Source organism: Lepisosteus oculatus, chromosome 14 (assembly GCF_040954835.1).
Source record: "Lepisosteus oculatus isolate fLepOcu1 chromosome 14, fLepOcu1.hap2, whole genome shotgun sequence".
NCBI lineage: Eukaryota > Metazoa > Chordata > Actinopteri > Semionotiformes > Lepisosteidae > Lepisosteus > Lepisosteus oculatus.
In genome coordinates, this window is record NC_090709.1 from 17,234,582 (window position 1) to 17,258,074 (window position 23,493).

Sequence of the window (23,493 nt, forward strand, 5' to 3'; positions counted from 1 at the left end):
ATCTCATGAAGTATTGCCAGGATCTATATTTAGCTTTCGGTAGCGATAACACTGCTGATATTGATTGAGTAGAAATCTATGATGTATTGACAACTTTATCTGAAGCGAGAAGTCCTAGAACGCTGCCTATGAAGTGTTAGGATTCATACCAAGATATACTTTTTGTTTTCAACCCAAAATGCTGCTATTGCATTAAACATTATATGAACATTACCAGTTTTGGTAGCTTCTCTGCATGATTTTTCAAAACTGAAACTAATTACAAAATTATTTAAGATCAACCATGACAAAAAATTATAAATCAGGACTAATATTAATATCAACTGATGTTACTACAGAAAAAAAATATTTAACTGAAATATTAATAAGACTATGCAAGCCTAAAAAGTAGAACAATTAAATTTATATAACTTTTTTTTTTTGAGAAATGGGCTCACACACCGGAAGACACTAACGTTTCTCTTCGTTAGAGTATGTGAATAACAGTTTAACCCAAAATGTTTGGAGTCCAGAGGGAGGACTTGCTCGCTGAATGATCTCTCAAGAAATCCCTGGTGAGATTCAACAGGTGTTTTCTTCAACAGCCACTAAAAGTCTGATGACCTTCTCTGGATTTCCTGAATATGACGTTCAATTAGTTCAAATCATTTGGTAGTTAACAGAATGAAATGCTTTGGAGGTACATTTAAAACAGCAGAGCAAGACTGTAGCACTTCGTGTGTGACTGAATTTAATTGTGTAAACCTGGCTCTCTATGAACAGGAGCAAAGAGTTTTCACTCAACAGAAGATTGCGATGAGAGCACAATAACATAAGACATCTGGAGATGCCAGGGAGTGAACTCAGGACTTCATCCATGAAAAGCACACACTTTACCACTAAGCTACATCCCCTACGGCACAGATGTGTGATCAGGTAACACATCTCCTGAAACTTTCATTCGAGATAGGAAGCGTGCTCTTAAACACCAAAACACTCAAAAAGGAAGAAGCAGATCTCTGTACACAAGACGGTAGTGCGATATTAGAATTTCTGAGTTCTTGACGGATTCAAGCTCCTTCTCAGAGGTCTTTGCTCCCCAAATAACTTTGTATCTGAGGAAGAGCACCACGGAAAAAACCCAACTCAACAATAGAGCGCGTTGGTTGCTCTTGCTCTTAATGCAAGGAGCTGTTTTTTTTTTTTCCTCGCAATAAGCATTATTAACCAGAAACAGCAGCACAGGTAGGTCGCATTTGTGATTATGTCACTTCTCTGCTTCAGCAAGGTCAATAAAAGACTCTGAAAGTAGTAAAGCAAAACTGAACTCAAAATCATATTAGGAATTCTGAGTGATATCTCCATACAGGTAATCCAATAAGAACGTTGAAATATTTGAATATCATCTCTCTGTATATTGCGCTGCTTTTTACCCAGAGTAAAACTATTGGATTGAAAGAATGCTAACCGCTGGGTTAAAATGTATAGTTGTTATTTGGAGAAATCTGTAAACTCGTGATCTTATATGTTTTAAAAGACAGCACAGGAAAAAACACACACACACAGGTACTAATACACGAGGATACATTTATTAATACATAGAATATGCATATAAACCTAACAGATCTTATCGAGAGGGTTATCAGAATACAAAAGGTATATATTCAGTCAGTTACAAAGAGTTACATATATCAAGAGGACATACGTTCAGTATATAATTCATTTAGACCGTTTCGTAAATGCACTTGGTTATAACTTCTACATTGGATACTCAAAACAAGTACATAACTCTTAGGAATTAAATTGATATTAACTGGTTGGAATAACAATTGAATTCTCGAGTTGTAATGCATTGAAGTTGAATACTCATCCAATCTCTGGGGATTCAGATCTCCTGCGGGCACAAAAAAAATGTTGTAGGCTGTTGCTATCCAATCCGCGCTCTCTGGCTAGGTGCCAGACTGTGCTGTGCAGCTTGCGACGGTGCGCTGCTGATGCTCACTGACCAGCCTGCTGCTGGTGCTAACCTCGGGTGGATCCTCTGGTTACTCTCTGCCAACCTCCGCTCTAGACTCTTAGAACAAAGGAAAGTTCTGGCACTCGGACACACTGGCCGTTCGGTTGGTGTCCAGGCTGAGTCTCAGGATGGTCAGGAGGCGCGCTGCGAGAATGTCCTGCCCTTGGGAGCCTTCTGCTCCTGGGCCGTCCTGCCCTGGAATTCTCCTTTGAATTCCCTTTAGAAAAGTCCACAGAACCCTCCCCAGAATCTTCCTGAATCTCTCAGGCTCTCTGTGTTGCCTGTTTTTACCTGGAGGAACTTCAGCTCATTGATTGGCTGAAAGTTCCATGGGCATCAGAGTCCCATGTGGGTTACTCGGCCCTACCAGTCCCTGATTGGTTGATCAAGGTGAGATATGAGTCACATACTCCTGACACTTAGGAATGCAGTCCAGATGTCCATCTGGCACTCCCTAGACAGATAGGCGCCAATGGATGACCATTGATCATGATAGCCAGGCTTAGCTAAGTGCATCCCCCTTTGGGAGCTGTCCTAGGAAACCTTATCAAAGGAAACCTTAAATCAGCCTGCATGAATAGTTTCTCTGTGGCTGCACCACAGAGATGAACAGAGCGATGAGGCCTAATTTGGGAAAGCTCAGAAACACTTAATTCTGCCTTATTAATAAGCCTCGCCGCTACACCGAGCTAATTGATAAAGCCCACCCAGTGGATACTCTAGCAGAACGTCAAAGAACATTCACCTTTGTACCCAAAGAAACCACAGGAACAACATCAGGAAGCACAATCAATTGCCCTTTTAAATCTTTCCTGTAAGGTATGCTATGTGAATTCATGAAGTTAATCCTCTGATCTCTTTTGAGCACAAACAAACTATTTCTGATGGAGCGCTATGTTCAAAGATTTAATAAGCTTTACCCCTGCCAACGATTCGGCGTGAAGAATTAAAAGTTTCACAGACAAAAGCAGCTCAACACCACAGCCAATATTACAGTAAATGTACTTGCCGGTATACTATCATGTGCACTGCCAGAAAAGTGATCTCGGCAGACGTTGTTCCCTACATAAAGCTGAACGTGCCAAAGAGAATTTCTGTAGAGAAAACAAAATATTTTTTCTGCCTTGATGTTAAGCTGACAGCCTGTCTTTTAGAAAGTCTATCTTTAAACACCTACGCAGCCTAACAAAAAGCACTTTTACTGATCGTATTGCAGGTCTTAAAACATTAACATTTGGCAGCAGTGGGATTCAAACCCACACCCCCAGAGAGACTGGAGCCTAAATCCAGCGCCTTAGACCGCTCGGCCACGCTACCTTCCCATGCTTAGCTTCCTCACATTGCTGGCTTGGGAAATGCCGGGGGCTTCAGCTCTTGTCGTTGGATCTAATGATATCATGTGGAAGTGACTGCACCTTTATCTTCCGAGATGCTTTCAATAGCACAAACGCTACTTTCACCGGCACAACCAGCAATAACGAAGGAGGTGGGTTTCATCCTTTGTGCTGTTTATAGGGGTGCAACTCTACAGTGATCTACTGACTTGAAGAGCAAAAATCAAAATCCTCTGCTACTACAGTTGCTTTTTTCATAGTTTCTTCAAATCCTTCATTTGAACGTAGATTTTGAAGGATATTGATGATAATACCACATAAATTGTGGTTTTCTTATGATTGCCAATTTTTTTTCAAATACCAGCCTTTTTTACAGTTCCTTGCGTGTTTCACAAGGTATAATAGCCCTCCTCGCATCCTCAGCTAACATATTTTAAAATTACAATAGATTATACAGCATGCATGTTTACATTTATATTAAAATTAAAGTAAATATACAAGAATACATACAGTGCTAACCCAATAATTCTTGTCAGGTTCTCCAACAAATCTGCGTTGTTATATTAACATGTTTCAGCTGAGGGTGCAACAGGAGTATAAATGAATTTTCCCGCCAGCCATTCAAAGACCAAATTCCATGAGTGAACATTATTTTCTCAGAAGTTGCCGGCATTGGACTTTGCCGGTGGTGTTGAATTATGTCCACAACTGTTGTAGTAGTTCCTTCTTGAAATTCGACACATGCAAAGCATTCGTAATATCATAGGTGTTAAAGTTCGCTGAGTCTATTCGAGTCATGGTGTGTATCCCTGCCTATCACTGGAAGACGGGTAGCTTTTTTACACTCAGATTCCAATCTTCAATGCTTTGTGTGAGAGCTTACATAACTTTCAGTTTCTCACATTTTCTGACGACTGTTCCAAAGGGGCACCCTGTCAATTCCGAATACTTTTCAAAAATCTGCCTACATGTTTGATTATTGTCATTTCATTTCGAAAAAGTTCAATATTGATCATAATTAAAGAAAATAATGATCACGAACAAAAAAGGGATAAAGATGCGAGTCGATCTTGAATCACAGCTGGGTGACACGGGCTTCTGTTCTGATATGGTTGTACGAGAAACAGGAGGAATCGCCAATCTCCTATAGAACATGAGTTGAATCAGGAGTGAGACATTTCGTATACTCGTGCATATGTCAACGCCTGACCTACATCGTAAAACTAACATTAAGTTGTCAGAGATGTTCATTTATATACAAACAAGAGACCAAGTAATAATTCTACATTAGTTCAGGTGGGTAAACCTGAACTAACTAATAAACCTATTAATAATTCTACATTAACGTGTCCTACACTGATCAGACTAATTGACATGGTCTAATTCTGAGCCTGTGCAGTTCATGCTAATTACAACGACAGTTCTGAACCCTCATCACCGACCTGAGCACAAGTTCAGCTGTTCTCCAGTTTTGTTACGCATGGTTTTTCATTGCAATTGAGTTCAGAGCTGGAGCTGATCTCCAGACAGTACAGTGTTTTGGGTAAGTTGTCGAAATTCGCATGAGGCTGCAGACAACTTACCCAAAGTGTTTTCTATAGCTTTCAGGTGCAGTTCATTTATATAAAAGAATGTAAGTGGTATAAACGCAACAAGCCAGACGGCAGGCCAACCTATAATTTTCTGACGCGAGGCCTGACGCGTTATTCATTACGCCACTGACCCTGCTATTGCAGTACTAAAAAAAACACATTTTCTACATTTATGTCTGTTTAAAAATCACTCTAAAAAAGACAAAGGGTTTGTGTGTCGCGCTAAAAATCCTTCGGCTGAGACGTAAAACCGAGGTTCTGACTCTCTGTGATCATTCAGGAGAATGGTGGTGGTGGAGGGGAATCCCCATTACCTGTAAAGCGCATTGAGTGGAGCATCCAGAACAGTGCTATATAAGTGTAAGTGATGATGATTATTATTATTATTATTATAATGTAAAATGCAATCAAAAATAAAAAAATATCAAACTTTGATTCAAAATAGATTAATGTAAAAACTGATAAAGCTAATGCTTTTTTCAGGGCTATATCTACTTTTTTTTTTTTAAAGCGAAGTCTGTCGCGATTGTGGAAGTTAGAGAATGTGTACCAGCGGGTGCCTTCATATAGCGAGCGCCAGTCTCACCTGTAGCTGCGAGAAGGTTAAAAGCACACAAGTGATCTGTCTTTCGTCAAAGCAATTGCCGGAGCAGTAAGACGCAGAGCACCATCTAGCAGCTGTAGGCGATGTTCGGGGAAGAATTAATTCTGTTTTTAGCACAGGGAGTGAGAATGAGCTCAGTCCGGCTCCCAGCAGAATCCATCCTGGTTTGGTTACTGTCAGACTGTGTGTCTGATGCTCTTGGGATCGCAACTTGAAAAAAAGAACAAAAACAATTGCTCACATCGTGTGAATTCCACGAGAGGAAGGGAAGATATCACTTTAAAGATTGTGTTTCTGCAACATTTCGTGCACAATACGCCGTATTTTACAAGAAAACAATGAGCCCTTTACACGCAGCCTGGGGTATTTTCCACTTTTATATTTTTGCCACTTTAATGATAATGATAATGTTTCTTTATTAGCCCTATACAATTTCTTGCATTAGGAATTTGTCTTTTCGCATACCTCAGCTTTTCTCCATGGAGACACAGATGGGGAGAGAAGCTTGGGGTCAGAGCAAAAGTCTGCCATTGTACGGCACCCCTGGAGCAGTTAGGGTTAAGGGCCATGCTCAGGGGCCCAACGGAGTAGGATTCCTCTGCCGGCCACGGGATTTGAACCAGCAACCTTCCAGTCACAAGCGCAGATCCTGAGCCACAGAGCCACCACTCCGCCCCTGTGCCCCTTTATATCGAACCTGTTATACTCCCAAAAGTGAACAGTAGCTTGTACTTTAAAAAATGTACAATTCACCGCTGGTATAAACAGATGTGTGCCTTGTTTGCCTTTGTAAGCATTTGTTTAAAAAATAAGTTCACAATATGTTAAAAACACAAAAAGCACAAACTTAATAATACAACGATACAAAATCAAAACCAAATCTTAAAGCCAATTAAGTACCTATCCTTTAAAAACAGAGAACACCATTATATCTACAATACAAACATGACATTTGTATCAACTTTTGAATTACTGTACAAAGCAGACAGAGTAGTCCCTGAATTCAAAGATCAGATCTTGGCCAAAACAAGACAATCAGACGTGAGCTGAATTCGGAACAAGAGCCTCTGCTTCGTCGTTTACTGAGCTTTTGATCAACGTCTGGGTGAATAAGATTGGCTATTTTAACTGTTTGATTGAAGTACACAAAAAGCACCTTTTTTCGAGCCGGAGTCGAACCAGTGACCTAAGGATTCCCCACTGTTTCTATTACAGTCCTCTGCTCTAATAACTTATCTATCGAACTGATAGCAAGTGTGACTCTCTGGCACGTACTGCTGAATGTAGTGAAATGTTCCGGGTGATTTCAATTCCAGTTCGACATCAAGTTTCCATTTACTTTCTTTAGTCTTGTTTACCTTGAATTTAAACAACGAACCAGGATTCTACTGTATAAACTTCCGGGGATATTACAAAATGATGGGGCATCAATCATTCCAGGTGGAAATTGACTCCTTTTTTTTCTCGAGGGATCATATTAAACATTTCATTAGTATCGAGAGGAGGATCGCCATGAGACACAAAACAAACAGTTTAATTCTGTCTTTATTAGAAAGTAGCGTTTGTGCTACATTAATATATTTTCGGAAATATAGAAGTTGTAAATTTTAAAATTTATATTTGAATCGAAATGTGGTTTTGAGTTAAATATTAGCGTGTTCATGTAATTAGTTTGTTTGTCATTACTATATATATATTGCCATGTTACTAGAATTTGTAACTGAAGTTGATTAGTTGTGTTTTATATGATGATTAGCCATTTGTTGATTACAATATTGTATATAATGTATAATTTGAACTATATATTTTTCAGGTGTGAATAATTGTATATTTTCAGAATAAATTTCTAAAACAAATCATTGGCTTTATTTATTAGTTTCTACACCTATAAAATCTGTCTTTGTTGTATAACAGACCTTTAACTATATATATATGTGTAATAGTCCTCTAAATTTATCCGTATAATAGAATTCCAGCCATTTACGTATAATGAACATATAACCATAGACATATAATTGACGTATAACGATAGACTTATATTAGAATTTCATTCTAGAGCAGTTACGGAGCACATTTATACATCTAAGGTATGCGTTTAATAGTTGTATATTCTACATCTTTCGCCCACTGGGATGTGCCGATTTTAATTTAACAAGATGCACATTTTCTAATGCAGCCTTCATTACAAGACAGTTTATTTCTTGAAAGCATGTTATGTAAAAAAGAGAAAAACTAAAATAAATGGATGACAATATTTCAAAGCTGAAGATTTTACTTTTGAAAAATTGACGTTTTATGTATGCAGATGCATTCGCTGGTTTTAGAACTTTGCTGTGCTTCCTGAGTCGTTTTCAGTGTTATAAACTGGGTGTGGAAGTAGCGATCACTTTGTAGAGCAGTTGATAGACTGGAGCTGTTCAGACTACTCTTGTTATTTCTCAAATGCTTCCATCATTTTTCTTTCACGCTAGGACGCGAGTGTATAGATGTGTTTGGTTTTCGTTTCACTGATTCTCATTGAAGATTTGGGAATTAACGACGAAAGAATTAGTTGCCTCGAAAAGCAGAAGGTTTAGTTCACAACGATCTTGAAGACAAGCCCATGTAGAGTAGCGTGTGATGATTTGTACTATGAAAGACCAAGAGCTCAAAGTGACGTCTGGGTTTACCGTTTAGACTTTTCATCTCGGGTGCACTTTTAGAAAGTAAAGATAGAGCAGGTGTGTTGAATCTATGACAGTGGCGCAGCAGAAGCGTGCTGGGTCCATAACCCAGAGGTTGATAGTTTGAAGCCATCTTCTGCTATGTGATTGCGACAAAACTGAAGTCATGCTTATTGGTACCCCCCATCAACTTTGTAAAGCCAGTACTGTAACCCTATGGCTCTCTACTTGAGCTTCAATCAAAATTGAAAAACCTTGGGGTTATATCCGATTCTGGCTTAACATTTGACCCACATATTCAGCATACTGTCAAAAACATATTTTTTTCACCTTAGAAATATCGCAAGACTACGCCCTATGCTATCATTAACTGTGGCTGAAAAGCTGATCAACATATTTGTATTCTCTCGAATTGACTACTGCAATGCTCTACTCGCTGGGGTATCTAAATCTACTCTGAACAAACTGCAGTATGTCCAAAATTCAGCAGCCAGAATCCTGACCAGGTCTAGTGCATGTGTTCACATTACTCCTATCCTGGAGTCCTTGGACTGGCTTCCGGTCAAATTCCGCGTAGATTTTAAAATCCTCATGCTCACCTATAAGGCTCTACTCGCCCTACTCACCACCTCGCAACCTCCGCTCTTCAAATTCTGCCCTCCTTACTGTCCCACAAGCCCGTCTACGTTGTATAGGTGACAGGGCCTTCTCCTGTTTTGCCCCCAAGCTCTGGAACTCTTTGCCCAAGGATATTAGAGAGTCACCTTCTCTAAACTCCTTCAAATCCAGACTCAAAACCTTATTCTTCAGAAAAGCCTTTACTTAACTGGTTCCATTCTCCACCCCTCTGCTCTACTTAGTACCACCTTCCACAGTCTCCTCTATTGTTATTGTTGTATTGTTGTAATTGTAATTGTGTCTTATCTTGTGTATTCTTCTTATTTATTGTTGTTTTCTTATTTATTGTTATTGTCATCCTGTAATGCGCTTTGCGAAGCCACTTTTAAATTCGCTATATAAAATAAAGTTTATTATTATATTATTATTATTATGTATATTTCACTTTTTTATATCAACAGTATCCCAGTTAATTTTTTAGCCTCGAAAAGATGTTCAGACACAATAATAATAATAATAATAATAATAATAATAATAATAATAATAATAATAATAATAATAATTGCTTACACTTATATAGCGCTTTTCTGGACATTCCACTCAAAGCGCTTTACAGGTAATGGGGTCTCCCCTCCACCAGGACCAATGTGGATTCCTTTCCCTGATCCTGCTGGTGGAACTCAAGAGATCCAGGGATCCAGTCACTGTCTGGGATCTTTGCCCATCAGTCAAACACACAAAATCACAGGTAATAATAATAATAAACGTTATTTTATATAGCGCTTTTTAAGGTGGCTTCTCAAAGCTCTTTACAGAATGACAACAACAATAAATAAGAAGAATACACAAGATAAAACACAATTACAATATATAGAGGAGACCATTGATGGTGGTACTAAGAAAAGCAGAGTGGTGAAGAATGGAACCAGTTAAGTAAAAGCTTTTCTAAAGAAGAGGGTTTTGAGTCTGGATTCGAAGGAGTTTAGAGAAGGTGACTCTCTGATATCCTTGGGGAGAGAGTTCCAGAGCTTGGGGGCATAACAGGAGAAGGCCCTGTCACCCATAAAGTGAAGATGGGCTTGGAGGACAGTTAGGAGACCAGAATTAGAAGAGTGAAGGTTGCGAGGTGGGGAGTAGGGCGATAATAGTTCAGACAGGTACTGAGGTGCCAAGCCATGCAGAGCCTTATACAATAGGTGAGCATGAGGATTTTAAACTCCTTTTATTTCTCGAGGGATCATAAACATTTCATTAGTATCGAGAGGAGGATCACCATGAGACACAAAACAAACAGTTTCTTTCGGTCTTTATTAGAAAGTAGCGTTTGTGCTACATTAATAATATTTTCGTGGAAATAAAGAAGTTGTAAATTTTAAAAATTTATATTTGAATCGAAATGTGGTTTTGAGTTAAATATTAGTGTGTTCATGTAATTAGTTAGTAATTAATTAGTTTGTGTTTGTCATTACTATATATATTGCCATGTTACTAGAATTTGTAACTGAAGTTTACTAGTTGTGTTTTTTATGATGATTAGATATTTCAATACAATATTGTATATAATGTATATTGTATTATGTACAATTATATTGTATATAATGTATAATTTGAACTACATATTGTTCAGGTGTGAATAATTGTATATTTTAAGAATACATTTCTAAAACAAATCATTGGCTTTATTTACTAGTTTCTACACCTATAAAAATCTTTCTTTGATGTATAATAGACATCAAAGAAAGATGTCTATTATACATCAAAGATGAGCAGTGTGTGTCGTGTTCACAGCTGATAACTAGAAGATGTCTGGAAGAGGCAAAGGCAGAAAGGGACTCGGGAAAGGAGGCGCTAAGCGTCACCATAAGGTTCTCCGTGACAACATCCAGGGAATCACCAAGCCCGCCATCCGCCACCTGGCTCGCCGTGGGGGAGTGAAGCGTATCTCTGGGCTGATCTACGAGGAGACCCGCGGGGTGCTGAAGGTGTTCCTGGAGAACGTCATCCGCGACGCCGTCACCTACACCGAAGACCGTCACCGCCATGGACGTGGTGTACGCGCTGAAGCGCCAGGGCCGCACCCTGTACGGCTTCGGAGGCTAAACAGGAGCGGAGCTTCACTACCGGACCCCGACGTATAAACCCAAGTGACCCAGTGACATTTGTCACTGCTGAGGTTGCTTTATGGGTCTATTTTCTATACTGTGCTGATCAATTGGAAATCAAATTGCAAAAAAGACCCGTTCCCACACCTAAGGTCAAATATTAGGAATCAAAACTGCTCGAGTGTATGGAAGCACACAGCTTTATCAAGATTTCCAAGTGCAAGATCTTTTTATTCATAAAAGACCCTATTTATGTTGTATGAGCAATATTAATATTAATACAGAATCTTTTTTCACCAAATAAATGGGCTTCCTGACTTCAGAAAGCCTTCTAGACAAATACTAAAAGAGCAAAAATTCAATTTGGTAAATGAAATGAAAACACATTCCCTACCAAACCTTGAGTACATGTAATTCAGGATGATAATACAAAACCATTTATAATTTAACAAATAAAACCTGTCAACTGGTAATCACCACTTATCATAAAAAAATAAGTAGCAATACACAGTAGGGGACTCTTGGGTGCAAGTTAAATCCATGCAAGAAGGGGGTGTAGTGTTATATTTCCAAATCAGATATGCAAATGAGAGATCTGGCCCAGCCAATCTCAAAGCTCCCTTGGTCTGGAATGGAGCTGCTCCCCTCTTCTAGTTATTCACACTGGAGTTAGGTTACATATTAGCACATTTCATCTAACAGTTGCTGCAGAAACAAAAACGTAAACAAATGACCTGGAATGTGACCACACCTATTAGAATGTAGTTCAACAGATAACTTGTAAACCTTGTCATAAGATTTTTTTTTGTTCTACAAAATATACTTTATTCCACAAAAAAAACATCTCAAAAGGAACATCTCACACATATTAACACTCCATGTAATAAAAAACAACGGCGGAACGGAGATTGATTGTCCGTTAACAATCTTTGCAAGTGGGGGCGGATTTGCGCAATTAAGAGAGTCCTTCCAAACCTACCACTTGCTATTGTCCTTTAATCCCTGTATAGGGCCCAAAGTCCATTCCAGCACTCCCTCGCCGTGGGGAAACCCCATTTGGCGACGTGATGCTTCGTCCTCCTCCTGAGGTCCGCCAGGATCCTCTCCTCCAGCTCCCTCGCCCCCCACTTTATGTTGTGCCGGATGAGAGTGTTCCTCGCCTTCCACAGTCCTTGTTTTGAGAGGGACAGTAGCAGCCCCCACAGGTCCTGTGTCCCCTTGTCCAGTCCGGTGGGTGCCAGCACCCAGCAGAATGTACTGGTAACTGAGCACCGCATCCTTTCCCAGGAGTTGCATAATGTTGTCCATTCTGCCCCACACCGCCTTGGCGAAGAGGCAGCTCCAGAACACGTGCTCCTGAGTCTCCTCGACAAAACACGTGTCCCGGGGGCAATGCGGATTCCTGGTTAGCGAGTGTCTGTAGAGGACCTCTCTGGTAGCCAGTCTCTTGTGCACAGCCATCCAGTTGAGGTCCTTCAGTTGGTTGTCAAGTTCTTTGGGCTGTGTCCTTTCCCAGACTTGTCTGGGAACCTGCAGCCTTTCGTCAGCGACCAAATGCCCCCTCACCTCTTTGTACAGGGCTCTGTGGTTGGTGCAGAGCTCTGGCTGTCTCGTGGCCTTGTACCTCCTGCTCCACTTGACAGCGTGGGTGTAGAACTTCGGTCGCCTCTCTGCCTTGGGCCCAGTGTTTGACCACTGGACCAAGTGCCTCATCGGGACGGAGAGCCACAGCCTGACAAAGTACTGGTACTTGTGGCCAATGGGCTCCTGCAGCGCCCGACAGAGGTTGCAGTAGAAGATGCAGTCGAGTTTCAGGGGGAAATGTGGGACATCTCGAACCCCTTCCTCGACCGGCTGACACATCCGGTTTCTCGTGATGTACTCGTAATTGCCGCCCCAGACGAAGCAGAAGATCATCCCTTGCAGCGCTCGTCTGAGTCTGGCCGGCAGCGGGTACACCACCGCCAGGTAAACCAAAGCCGGCAGGATGTCTGCTTTCAACACCATCACTTTCCCTGTGTAGGACAGCGACCGCGTTTTCCACAGACCCAGCTTCGCATTCACCTTGGCGATCCTCTTGGTCCAGTTATTGGTCTCATTGTCCTGGCTCTGGAAGGAAACCCCCAGTATTCTGAGCATCGCCTGCCTCCACCTCCATCTGCTTTTCTGAAAAGAGCTCCGTGTAGAAAGCAGTGGCCGCTTCTACCTTGTCGCTCTCGTCCAGCACTTCCTCTCCATCTCCCCATCTCAGGCCGTGGATCACCCTCTTTTTTTGGGCTCCTCGGACCTGATTGAGTTTGCGGAGCCTCTCCTTCAGGTCCCGTGCCCGGGCTGAATTGAAGGCTCCTCCCCCGTTAGCCGAGCTGTACTCCTCCTCTAGTTGTCTCTGGAGTCGTGCAGCTTCCTTCCTCTCCCTGGCCGCCTTCCGTCTGCAGTACGTCTGCGCCAGGGTTCAGGTCCTGTCTTTCACCGACTCCCACCATTCCACCAGGGAGCTGTAGCCGTCTCTCAGATCGACCCAGCTCGCGTAGTCTTTACGGAACAGTGCCTTGAAGTCGTCTTCCTCCAGTATCTCCCGGTTCAGCTTCCAGTACCCACGACCGAATGCCGGCAGGTTGGTGTTAGCCACCACTGTCAAGCGCTCGTGGCTGGAATACCACTCCGGGGACACCGTCGCCGACTCCAGGGAGCAGGTCGTGTGCAGAAAGATGTAGTCCAGGCGGCTGCACACTCCCCGGGAGTTTTTCCATGTTGTTCCGGCGTCGTTAGGGCGGCACCATCTGAAACCGTCTACCAGGGAGAACTGCTTAAGTAGCGATTCCAGCTCTGCCGAGCTAGCGTCGCTCCCCTTCTCTCGGTCGACGTTGAAGTCCCCGCCAAGCACCACCTGTCTGTTGGTGGTGCAGCAGCTGGCCAGGTCAGCAAACACTTCCTTCAGGATAGAGGGTTCTGTCAGAGCATAGACGTTAATTGCTCTCAACTTCTGCCCCCTCCAGTCGATGTCTGCGACCAGGATCCGGCCCTGCACCACCGGGAAGGAGGAAACCAGATTCATCTCTGGGTCTCCGAGGAGGATTCCCACTCCAGAAGAGTGGACCCCTCCTACGCTCCAGCATGATTCTCCCTTCGTCCATTCCCTGGTGAATGTCAGCTTGTCGCTTTCATCCTTCAGGTGGACCTCCTGTAAGAAACAAACTGAGAAAGACTTTGAGGCCAGATCATGAAAGACTCCCCGTCTTTTCAACGGGTCTATTAGCCCTCTCACGTTAGTTGTTAGAAAGGTAAGTTTCACAATCATGATTAAACAAGTGAAAGTTGAACCTCCTCTCTTTGTGCTTACAGTGGAAAACTTGGGAGTCTACATCTGGGCACTGTTTAGCCTAGATGTAACTCCTCTCGTTCGGGTCCTGGGGGGAATATGCTGGGCTCCCTCCAGGTCTCGCTGGGGACTGAAAGGTAAACATGCTGGACAGGTCCAGCTCTACCATCAGTCCCGGCTCCAGGGCGGCTTCAAAGTAATCCTCGTCTTCCTTGAGGATACTCTCCACCACCGCTTTGGGAAGGCTTTTTTCTTCCCTTTCTCTAGGAGTTTCGGGGACCTCCAGTTGCTCCTGGGCCTTGGGGGAGGGGGTTCCGACTTCCTGCGCTGCCTCTTCATGTTGTTCATGGGCCTCGGGGGAGGGGGTTCCGACTTCATGGGCTGCCTCCTCCTGTTGTCCGTTGGACTCGGGGGGGAGGGTTTCCATTTCCTGGGCTGCCTCCTCCGGTTGTTCCTGGGCCTCAGGGGAAGAAAGTTCCGTTTCCTCTAGGACGAGGAAACGGTTCTCCCTTACCACTCTTTTCTTTTGTCCTTCCGAAGGTGGATCCGCCCTGCATCTCTTCTCCCGCTTTCTCTTTCCCTTCTTGCTGGGAGTTATTAGGGCCCTTTCTCCGGTCAGCCATTTTGTCCGTCGTCCTGGCAGCCATCTTGTGGCACTGGTGCAGCTGGGGGTGTGGCCTCGGAAGTTTCGGTTCTCTGCAGGGGAGGTGCGGGTTCTTTGTTCTCACCTCTCTCCCTTTGTCTTGAGACCGGTTTCTGCCGGCCGGCTTCCACCACCTGCACAAACGAAGGTTTGTTTACCTTGCATTGGTGAAGGAGGTGTCCCTCGGCGCCTCATCCATTGCACTTTTTGGCTGTCCGGCAGGTTTTTGCCAGGTGCCCCTCTTTGTTACAGTTGTGACATCTGACGATGTCACACGTGTTCTCCTTGTGGCATCCTGGGGTAGTAAAGGTACCCCCTGTCGGATCCGAAGTTGAAGCAGGCCGGGGGGTGCTGGAAACCGTCGATGCCCTCTGGGTCCTCTTTCAGGAGGACTCGGTACTGGCGTTTGCCATACCAGACACCGCAACTGTCCCTGATCTCCGTCGGTTTGCCCACCACAGTTACATACCTCCCTAGGTACGCTGTTACCAGTTCCATTGGTTTGTAGGGGTTGTATGTGAGGACTGTGATGGTCCTCTGGTTTGTCTTCCTCATAGGCTCCGGCCTGAAATCAGAGAAACCGGGGTGCTTACCTTTTTCTCTGATCATTTTCGTTGCCTTTTCATATGAGGCGTCCGTGGCCATGTAGGCCTCCATGTATCTCTCTGCCTTGTTGTCTTGCAGGCAGTAGAGATCTCCGGCCACCAACTGCAGGATCCCTCTCAGGAAGGTAATGAAAAAGGATTTCACAGTTGGCATCGTCTCTGTTTTCTTGGTCCAGTGGAACCGGATCAGTGTCTTCTTGTCTGCCATCTGGAAAGGAGAAAAAAGAAAAAAGGAGAGAAAGAGAGAGAGCAAGGTCCTGTGGAGAGGGGGGTTTAGCTGCTAAAGGAGCAGGGAGGGAGCCCTGGCCTTTGTCCTTGTGGGCAAAGCCCAGCTAGGTGCAGGCGCAGGAGGAGAGAGAGAGGGAGCGGATAATGCTTCCGAGTCTCGAGGAAGAAAGCAAGCACTGCGGGCAGGCCACGAGTACCTACTCCCAGCCAAGAGGCCAAGGAGGCGGAGCAAGAGAAAGGGGGAGGGGAGAGGAGAGAGCAGAGAGAGAGAACGTTACTGCCGGATCCCACCCAGCTCAGCTGCTGCTTGGCCTTAACCCCCTAGGCTCAACCTAGGGCGATACCAGCTCAAGCACTCTTCAGGATCTTCGATCGCCTTCTAGAACTTTGGAAAGACAGGAACTGCGGGCATGCCACTTGAACTTGATCTTAGCCAAAAGGCAGATAAAATTGGATTCCAGCTCACTGGCCCTGCAAAACTTAGTTCAAGACTTTAAACTCTCAGACACATTTAGATGTATATATCCCACAACAGCAGGATATACATGGTCAGGGAGGAATAGCAGCTCCAGAATTGACTATTGCTTTGTCTCAGAGAGAGTGAAAGTTGTTGGGGTCACTCTTCAGCCTGACTTCTTCTCAGATCACCAAGCTTTAGGGTGTAGAGTGGAACTCCAGGGCGGGACTGTCTTTGGCCCAGGCCTCTGGAAACTCAACACAAAGCTGCTAGAGAACGAGGGGGTAGTATCCCGCTACAAGGAGAAACTATCACAGTGGCTGTCCTTGCAGTGTCTGTATGGGTCAGTAGGAGAGTGGTGGGAGGAGGTGAAGGTGAGGACAAGGGCCTTTTTCATGGCTGATGGAAGGAAGGCTGCCAGACGGAGAGGAGTGTTAGCCAGGAAACAGAGGCAGCTGCAGCGTCTCTACACGATGCTGCACAGTGGCTTCGATGTGCTTGAGGATATCACCCTTTTAAAAAAGGACATCCGGAGCATAGCGGAAGAAAGTAGTCGAGGAGTGCTGTTAAGAAGCTGAGTGCAGTTCTTGGAAGAAAATGAGAAGTGTACTCACTTCTTTTTCAGGAAAGTGGTAGGTTCCAAGTCTGTCATGGAAAGTGTAGTTGATGAGGAGGGAAGAGAGAGTACAGAGCTGAGTGCTATCCTCTCCTGCATTGAGGCCTTCTTGTCACGGACGTCCAAGGGGCCTAACCGTGGGTAGCAGGAGAGCGGAAAAAGACCCATATGCGTAGCGGCGAGACGGGAAAAAGGCCCGGGCTCACTAGTGCAAAGAGTTCAGGAATGCCGTATAGAAACCTGTGCCCTCAGGGAGCGGACGTGGGGCGCCCTGGTGCTAGGCGGGTCTCAGGACATCCAAACGTCAGTGCTGAGCGAGGACAGAGTGCAAGACCCGGAAATATTTAGCCCAAGGGAAAGAGAGGGACAGGAAGGACAGCAGACCAGAAACTAGGGACAGGACAGAGAAGGACCGCCCTCTGGCTGCAGAGGGCGTGACACTTCTACACAAGACTGTACAGTTCTACAGAGGTAAAGGATGAAGAAATTCATTTTTTTACCTCAAAGCTAGAAAACGTTTTGAGTGAAGAAGATGGGGAAGTATTTGAGGAGGATTTGACAGTAGAAGAGCTGAGAGGCTATGGAGAGCTTACAGAAGGGGAAAACTCCGGGTGCTGACAGGCTCCCTAAAGGGGCATCTGCTTTACTACTTGCACGAATGAAGGCAAGAAAAAGCCAATCGACGTGAACGAACGGCGCTTTACAGAGGAGTACTGCCTGACTGGATCGTTGATGAACGACAGAGGCCACTCCGACCTCTTCTCGGTTTTCTTCAATGACTTACTAAGCATCTTCTTCACATTCGCCCATGCAGGGGAAGCCAGTTACACCAAAGCAAACGCAGGAAAGTGCATTTCAAGCAGAGACCAGGAGGGACTTGTTTACACCGAGAGTGGTCGGAGAATGGAACAATGCGCCCAGCCCTGTTGCTGGAGCCGATTCTTGATGAGATCTTGGGCTCACTAAGAGGCCCCCGCTGGATGCTAATCTTTCTGTTGTTCTTGCAGGTCCTGCGCTGCTTTTGAGCCGACAGAGCTCGTCCTGGTCTGTCGGCACAGCCCAATTGCAAATGATCGGCTCCACGTACAGAAGGAACGTGCGTTTGGTACAAGAGTGCACGAAGGCACCGGAAATACATTGGGAACAAACGACCGGTCGCTCAAGACCTCTGTGAAGTACAGGAGCGTGCAAAACGATGCTGTTTCCACCCGGTCTCGAACTGAGGACCTTTCGCGTGTTAGGCGAACGTGATAGCCGCTACACTACGGAAACCTGCAGGGACCGTTGCTGGTGTCTCGCTTGCGTTTCGGGCTGAGAAAGGGACGCGTCACTTTAGGCAGGGGGCGCTGGAGAGAAGAACAAAGGGCGCGATGAAACAAAATGCCGAAACCTGGGATCAAACCAGGGACCTTTAGATCTTCAGTCTAACGCTCTCCCAACTGAACTATTTCGGCGGTGCGCAGAGCCCACAGCCACCTGCTCCAGCCTTCCTGTGTTGCGGCATGAGCGCACCAAGAGTAGCGGGAGAGTGTTGCAGGAACGTCACTCAAAAGGAAAGCCACCCAGGTGCGCCCTCTGAGCTCTGTCCAGCGCATCTTCCTCGCATGGACTCCTGCCTGCGACGGGCAGGAAACAATTAGCAAGAACAGAACGACACCCCATGGGTGTCTCATGACCACACCTTAGGTTGTGACACGTGCAGGTGTGAGGGGTTGCCGGGCTACTTTGGAGCAGAGCTTGGGCAGAGGGGGGGCGGGAAAGCAGACAAAGAGGTGACACCTCAAGGTCTGCACGATCACAGCTCTCCTCCGCCCCAGGCTTCCGCTCGATAAGCTACTGGACACACCCGCCCCTCCTCACACAGACCGTGGAAAAGCCCCCCAAAAGGGAGGGCTCTCTCTTCCTCCCAGGAGCTCTTGGACACAACGCACAGACAGGGCGCGGGGAGCCGCCGCCTGCAAACACGGCTCCAGGCAGGACTCCACTCCGCAGGAGCCGCAGAGCAGAGGAGATGGGGGCAGCTTAGCTCCTGTGCAGAGACCTGAGCTGTTGTTGCTGCGGACGCTGTCTTTTCTGCACTCGGGGTAGGAGTGAATGTTGAGTTGCCCTTAGAAATGAAGCAGAGCACTTCAACGGCACGGGTGTGTGTGTGTGTGCGTGCGCCCTGGTGATTCTGGGAGACAGATCGAACCTGGGCTAAAAGAGAGGGGGCTTAGCCCTCTTCCATTTGGTAGTTCAAAGTTGTACAACCCATTTGTATCTGCTAGGCGGCACAGTCGTCGTCCACAAAGAAGGCTTTGAAAAGCGTCAAAGGCAAGTCATTCCGAGTTGGTCGTTTGTGTTTTCCGTTCAGACGCGAAATGCTGAAATGATCTCTCGGCTCCTCGGTTGTCATTTCTGCTCCGTAAAGGAATCACAGCACTCGTCGCCTTCCAGCACGCTGGGTCGGGACACGATGCCGGGGGTCGGAGCGTGCGATGTCTTCCTCGTTAGTATAGTGGCAAGTATCCCCGCCTGTCACACGGGAGACCGGGGTTCGATTCCCCGACGGGGAGTAGCTTTTCTTTCACCTCCTTAGACAAAGGACTGCCTTTCACTTCTCTGTTTTCTTTCACAGCGTCGTGCACCTTTTCATTGCTCTCGCTTTCAGAGCCTCCGCACGGCACACGACTCGACTTCAGGAAGCACATTGAAGTGAAAGCAGGAAGCGCTGCAACATGCACTGTGCAGATCCCGCCACACTAAGAGGTGAGTGGGTCTGTTCGATGCACAAAGAACGCTTTGATAAGCGTCAAAGGCAAGTCATTCCGAGTTGGTCGTCTGTGTTTTCCGTTCAGACGCGAAATGCTGAAATGATCTCTCGGCTCCTCGGTTGTCATTTCTGCTCCGTAAAGGAATCAGAGCACGCGTCGGCTTCCAGCACGGTGGGTCGGAACACGATGCCGGGGGTCGGAGAGAGCGATGTCTTCCTCGTTAGTATAGGACCTGTCACCTGTCCCCACCTGTCACGCGGGAGACCGGGCTACATCAGGACGCGCATTGAAGTGAAAGCAGGATGCGCTGCGACATGCACTGTGCAGATTCCGCCACACTAAGAGGTGAGTGGGTCTGTTCGATCACAGCGCTAGGCGAATCCCCAATCCCCTTTTGTGCGTGGCGACAAAAGGGGTGTGTTTCCACCCGGGACCTTTTGCGTGTGAGGCGAACGTGATAACCACTACACTACGGAAACGGTGGTAAGACGTGCCCAGCGGCCCAGCGCTGAGCTTCGCCAATGCGATTCAGCTGCTTCCAGTGCCTTTATTGGAGTGCGCTGATGGACCGTGCTCTCTCTCCAGAGACCAGCACGCCTGTCATGGACGGAGCAGGAAAGGCGGCGCCACATTTTACAGCCCTCTCCACGCAATCGACGAAATCGTGCTACTGAAGTGGAGAAAATCGCCTCTCCAGAAAGTGCAAATATCATCTTGGAGAGTATAAATCCTATTGCCGAAGGTCAGCCCTGTCTACCAGAGTAGCCCTCCCACAGTGATGATCAGCTCGTCTCACACGCGAGAAGTTTCGGTTGGAAACAAGCGCCCCCTCTTCTCGCACGTTTTGCACGTTCGAGTGGTTTTAATGCAGCTCCTTCGTACACGGTGCTGATCTTTTGGAAAGCAGGAGGCAAAACCGACACGTTCTCATACCGGGAGTCGAACCCGTGTCGCCTGGGTGAAAACCAGGAATCCTAACCCCTACACCATATGGCAGCGAACAACCACGTTGTTCTCGGCATCATGCAAGCAAACTACATAAATATGAGAAAACACGCAAGAGAGTTGTCACTCAGAGTGTCGAAGGGTCGATGTATACTGGGGCTCAGTTGAAATGCAACGTCAGGACTTTTCCGAATTATGTCACACAAAGATAATTTACTACTTGCACGAATGAAGGCAAAAAAAGCCAATCGATGTGAACGAACGGCGCTTTGCAGAGGAGTACTGCCTGACTGGATCGTTGATGAACGACAGAGGCCACTCCGACCTCTTCTCGGTTTTCTTCAATGACTTACTAAGGATCTTCTTCACATTCGCCCATGCAGGGGAAGCCAGTTACACCAAAGCAAACGCAGGGAAGTGCATTTCAAGCAGAGACCAGGAGGGACTTGTTTACACCGAGAGTGGTCGGAGAATGGAACAATGCGCCCAGCCCTGTTGCTGGAGCCGATTCTTGATGAGATCTTGGGCTCACTAAGAGGCCCCCGCTGGATGCTAATCTTTCTGTTGTTCTTGCAGGTCCTGCGCTGCTTTTAAGCCGACAGAGCTCGTCCTGGTCTGTCGGCACAGCCAAAATGCAAATGATCGGCTCCACGTACAGAAGGAACGTGCGTTTGGTACAAGAGTGCACGAAGGCACCGGAAATACATTGGGAACAAATGACCGGTCGCTCAAGACCTCTGTGAAGTACAGGAGCGTGCAAAACGAGGCTGTTTCCGCCCGGTCTCGAACCGGGAAATGCTGCTGGTGTCTCACTTGCGTTTCGGGCTGAGAAAGTGACGCGTCACTTTAAGTAGGGGGAGCTGGAGAGAGGAACAAAGGGTGCGATGAAACAAAATGCCGAAACCCGGGATCAAACCAGGGACCTTTAGATCTTCAGTCTAACGCTCTCCCAAATGAGCTATTTCGGCGGTGCGCAGAGCCCACAGCCACCTGCTCCAGCCTTCCTGTGTTGCGGCATGAGCGCACCAAGAGGAGCGGGAGAGTGTTGCAGGAACGTCACTCAGAAGGAAAGCCACCCAGCTGCGCCCTCTGAGCTCTGTCCAGTGCATCTTCCTCGCATGGACTCCTGCCTGCGACGGGCAGGAAACAATTAACAAGAACAGAACAACACCCCATGGGTGTCTCATGACCACAGCTTAGGTTGTGACAAATGCAGGTGTGAGGGGTTGCCGGGCTACTTTGGAGCAGAGCTTGGGCAGAGGGGGGGCGGGAAAGCAGACAAAGAGGTGACACCTCAAGGTCTGCACGATCACAGCTCTCCGCCGCCCCAGGCTTCCGCTCGATAAGCTACTGGACACACCCGCCCCTCCTCACACAGACCGTGGAAAAGCCCCCGAGTGGGAGGGCTCTCTCTTCCTCCCAGGAGCTCTTGGACACGACGCACAGACAGAGCGCGGGGAGCCGCCGCCTGCAAACACGGCTCCAGGCAGGACTCCACTCCGCAGGACCCGCAGAGCAGAGGAGATGGGGGCAGCTTAGATCCAGTGCAGAGACCTGATCTGTTGTTGCTGTGTACGCTGTCCTTTCTGTTCTCGGGGTAGGACATCAGGAAGCACATTGAAGCGCTGCGACATGCACTGTACAGATCCCGCCACTACTGGGCCCGATTTCCCCTGATCGAAGCTGGGCGGAAACAGGCCCGTTTCGTTTGTTGCCACGCACACTGTTTGGGGATTCGCCTAGCGCTGTGATCGAACAGACCCACTCACCTCTTAGTGTGGCAGGATCTGCACAGTGGATGTCGCAGCGCATCCTGCTTTCACTTCAATGCATGTCCTGATGTACCCTGGTCTCCCGCGTGACAGGTTGGGATATTTGCCACTATACTAACGAGGAAGACATCGCTCTCTGCTTAGTGTGTAAAACACTTACTTGCAGCATTGTGGGTGCTGTGGTTTAAATGCTATTGGTTTGTGAACAGAATACCCCTATCCAAGTACATTGTGCCACATTAAATAAACACACGAGAAAAAGAGATTCAGAACGCAAAGCTGTGTCAGTGTTCTGTGTAAAAAATCGGTTTGAACATCATGGGAGCTGTTTTTAATAAGCTGCTGAGTAAAGAATATTTTAATCTTCCTGCTGTCAGTAGTATTGTGAATATAGTTGACTCTTACCCGAATGAAAACAGAACGTAAAGGAAGGGTTTCAGAATTCAGACAAAGCTTTATTCCCGTGCTTACAGTCTGAGTAATTGGAGACTGCGCTATTCTGTTGCCTATGGTCATATACGGGTTTTTCGCATGAAGCCATATTGAACAGTATTTCTCGCGTTGAGAACTTGTGCACACAGCGGTCCCCCGGGTTCCAGTTAGTGCGTAATTACGCATCGATGAAAAACCGGAGGTTTAAAAAAAGATAATTAGCTCACTGATACTTTGATGTAGAGGCTGTGGAAATATCCACATGTCGTGGTCTTTTAAATGCATTTGGTTTGAAGGCGTTCTGTGCTTCCGTTGCGATGATATGGACAAAAGAATATTCGTGCTTGGTCAAACAAATGTCATATAAACGAAAAAGTACAGGCTGAGAAAGCATTCACAATGTATTTTATACACAAAGCAAGTATTCTCGCGATTCTAAGAGGTTTCGTGTAAACGCTACAGGCGTGCCAAAATCGTTTTCGAACTTCAAGCTAACTTTTCCCCGGTCTGGTACCATAGGTCACGTAGCTTAAAATCCCAGTCATGTTTTTTTTCCTATCTTGTGGTACATAACGTACCATTTCGGACTATCACAAAGGGCTTGATTTCGTTAAATGCATGTATTAATTTCCTTTCTGGAAAACTTGTATTTCAAGAAATTCACACAGCTTGCGAGAAATGAAATTCAATTCTTGATTATCAGTGCAGAAGAAATATTGCCAGCTGGCAAAAAAATATATTTTTTTAACCGGAAAGTTGTGAGGTGAGACAGGGACCCACCATTCCGTCTGTGTGGCTCGTTTGGTTGTTAACT

The 23,493-nt window shown here is 46.0% G+C and overlaps 1 protein-coding gene and 4 non-coding genes across 5 annotated transcripts in view; all 5 read right to left on the minus strand.

The window, feature by feature from the left end:
* Positions 1 to 23,493, minus strand: part of LOC138242792 (zinc finger protein 271-like) — a 781,993-nt gene that overhangs the window by 181,670 nt on the left and 576,830 nt on the right. The gene's annotated exons all lie outside the window — the stretch shown is intronic.
* On the minus strand, positions 3,232 to 3,313 carry trnal-uag (transfer RNA leucine (anticodon UAG)). The gene has a single exon. It is a non-coding gene; the product is annotated as a tRNA-Leu (tRNA).
* Positions 11,214 to 11,269, minus strand: LOC138243776 (U7 small nuclear RNA). The gene has a single exon (XR_011192394.1). It is a non-coding gene; the product is annotated as a U7 small nuclear RNA (small nuclear RNA).
* On the minus strand, positions 18,159 to 18,231 carry trnaf-gaa (transfer RNA phenylalanine (anticodon GAA)). The gene has a single exon. It is a non-coding gene; the product is annotated as a tRNA-Phe (tRNA).
* trnaf-gaa (transfer RNA phenylalanine (anticodon GAA)) lies at positions 21,371 to 21,443 on the minus strand. Its single transcript has one exon. It is a non-coding gene; the product is annotated as a tRNA-Phe (tRNA).